This window comes from Octopus bimaculoides, chromosome 11 (assembly GCF_001194135.2).
Source record: "Octopus bimaculoides isolate UCB-OBI-ISO-001 chromosome 11, ASM119413v2, whole genome shotgun sequence".
NCBI lineage: Eukaryota > Metazoa > Mollusca > Cephalopoda > Octopoda > Octopodidae > Octopus > Octopus bimaculoides.
In genome coordinates this window covers 17,057,334-17,060,430 of record NC_068991.1, presented here as the reverse complement: position 1 = coordinate 17,060,430, position 3,097 = coordinate 17,057,334, and the positions used below count along the sequence as shown (strand labels likewise).

Here is a 3,097-nt window from a genome sequence, read left to right as displayed (position 1 = left end):
TATATATATATATATATGCAGAAGATGCCTGGCTCAGTGGTTAGAGCACCAGGCTCACAATAAAGAGGTAGAGAGTTTGATTCCTGGACCAAGCTGTGTGTTGTGTTCTTGAGCAAGGCACTTTATTTCATATCACACCACTTCACTCAGCTGTAGAAATGAGTTGCAATGTCACTGGTGCCAAGCTGTATCAGCCTTTGCCTTTCCCTTGAACAACATTGGTGGCACGGAGAGGGGAGGCTGGTAAGCATGGGCAACTGCTGGTCTTCAGTAAACAACCTTGCCCGGACTTGTGCTTCAGAGGATGATTTTCTAGGTGCAATACCATGGTCATTCGTGACCGATCTGGGCCTTTATATTTTACCCTGCACATGCGCACACAATAGAATAAAGAGTTATTAATAAAGGATTATCAATTTGGGCAAACTACAGCGCAGCCTAACAAGATATTTTCAGATTAGTAAAGAACTCCAGGTAATCCTAGGGCAAGTTCCAAGGTTGAAGTCTATAACTAGTCAATTTTGTAAATCCATGGTTGCATTCCCCAGTTAAACTGGTCTTTTTCACAGAGTGACATATAAGAAAAGGCAGAAATAATGGACTTTACACATTTCTTTATTTATGCTTCTTTGACTTGCAGCTTTTTCTAGATCGACTGTAAAAAAATTGAATGATCTTAATGTTATCATCGTCAGAGTCCATGCACAGATTCTCTTCCTAGTATCAATCACTATTGAGTATACTGGATGAATTTTATTGTGATACTTGCACTTGAGATGTTGGCATGTCCTTAAGACTAAAACGTCCTCTTGATCTTATAGTGTCTCCACTCATTCACCAACCACTTAACAGAATGTACTAGGTGCATTTTATTAAGTACTAGTGTGGTTATCTTGCATCCTTGGTTAAAATCATTTATGATTTTACCCTTTATTATTATTATTATTATTAGTAGTTTATGTAGGACTGAAGTAACTCAACAGAAGTTTTTATAGATATAGAGAGAAATTATTATTATTATTATTATATATATGTGTGTGTGTGTGTGTGTATGTATGTATACACACATACATACATACATCACACCATGATGATTATATATATATAATCATTATCATCGTTTAATGCCTGCTTTCCCTGCTAGCATAGCTGGGATGGTTTCACAAGAGGTGGCCAGGCAGAAGCCAGCACCAGGCTTCTGTGACTGTTTTGACAAGTGCTTTTTACATGGCACAAGCACAGGCGAGGTCAGTTTTGGCAAAGGTTTTATAGCTGGATGTCTTTCCGAACACCAACCACTTTACAGTGTGGACTGGTGGCTTTAAGTGGCACCTGCACTGACAGGGTCACCAAGTACTTGCAAGAAAAAAAAGAAACTTTCAAGAGGCATTGGAGAAGGCGATGTTGTGTTGGATGATGAAAGGTTATAATGAGACAGAGAGACAGAAACAGGTGTCTTGCAGTAAGAGAAGTACGAGGTTCCCTGGAGAGAGAAAGAGATAGAGAGAGGGAGAGATAGAGAGAGAGATCAGGAATGATGACAAAAATAAGTGCGCTACCACAAAGGAAATACATGATTACCCAACCTAAGGGAAGTGCAGGAGAAAGAGAGAGAAAGTGGGAGACAGCAGGATAGAGATGGTGGCAAAATGCTAGGCATACTCACAAGGAAAGGGGATCAGAATACAATATATATGTATAATATATATAGATATATATTGGAAATTGAAAGAAATGAAGCTAGTATGCTCTGCTGGATGTGTAATGTCAGTGTGCATTCATGACGGAGTATAAGCACCCTGAGAGAAAAGTTAGAACCGACAATTTTAAGTGCAAGTGTCAAGAAAATACATATTACAGCAAACTGAGAATGCTGAAATAATTGATGAACATTTTAACCCCACAACATTTTAGGTCAAATTTTGTTAATCAAAAATCATCTTACACTTTGCTTGAGTGGCCTAGGTAAAGATTTATTTGTCTCAGCCCATCCATAGTGCATATTCCATCTGTGTATAAAATTTCAACAAAACTGGTTGAAAACTTTAAAAGTTATGGCAGAAAATAACATTCATATGAGAATTTGCATTGAAATGTCCTATTGATTTTTGAAAAATTGATGATGATTACAAATTATAGTTTCTTTTTAAATTCGTAAGTGCATAAGTGACCGCATGGGCATAAGCCCCATGCACATGTCAAGTTTCATCAAGATTGGTTGGGTAGACTCGGAGGAGTTAAAGTAACAAATTCGCAAACACACACACCACACACATAGCCACAGACAAAAATTGCCATTTATACATACACACACACACATATATATATATATATATAGCAATGAGAAAATGGAGGAGAATATGCGGTACCCATCGACTTGCAGACAATGTATTCCGTTGATTAATCTATTTTATAACTAAATTGACAAAAAACACAATATACAGACACTTATGACATACCATGTCATATTAACAATTAAGATTTCAAATGTAAAGGACATTTAGCAATTGGAGAAGGGACAGAAACTTACAGCTGTTTCGGCCTGGCGTTGGCATGCCCCATTCTATCTCTAGATACTATCCCTTAGTGGGTTGAATCCTCAACTCCTAACTCTCTTGGATTATATATATATATATATATATAGGTGGATTCAAATGCTCCTTCAGTATTTAATATAAATAATTTAATAACTGAGGCTTAGTTGAGCTTCTTAATGTATGTCTGCCTCACCATTTTTTCTCTATGCCTCCTGAACATTTCTTCAGCACAGCATTCACCAACTTCCTCACTACTTTCATTAACCCACACAGTCCAAGGTCCTTCTCCCCACCCCAGTTGACTACCACAACTCAAAGATTTCACGAGAGATAGTCAAAGGGTACTCTGCTCATAGTGCCAGCAGGCTGGACAGCCCTAAATGGTTCATCAATATATACCTAGACAATTCAGCAGGATTACCATTATACTGTGCTATTTCTAAGCCAATGACTACTCTCATGTTTTGATAATGGCATTTTCACACACACACACACACATAATGTGTGTGTGTGTGTGTGTATAATATTTGCAGTCAGCAAAATAGTAAAGGTAGTATTAA

General features: G+C 37.6%; 1 protein-coding gene across 4 annotated transcripts in view; it reads right to left on the bottom strand.

Annotated features, from left to right (window-relative positions):
• The window catches only part of LOC106875621 (uncharacterized), a 21,931-nt gene that overhangs the window by 17,574 nt on the left and 1,260 nt on the right, over nucleotides 1-3,097 (bottom strand). For 2 of the 4 annotated variants that reach the window (XM_052971532.1, XM_014923840.2), the window contains exon 2: nucleotides 1,946-2,009. The exons of the other annotated variants lie outside the window; for them this stretch is intronic. The gene's annotated coding sequence lies outside the window, so the exon portion shown is untranslated. The remainder of the gene's footprint in view (nucleotides 1-1,945; nucleotides 2,010-3,097) is intronic. 4 annotated transcript variants of the gene reach the window in all.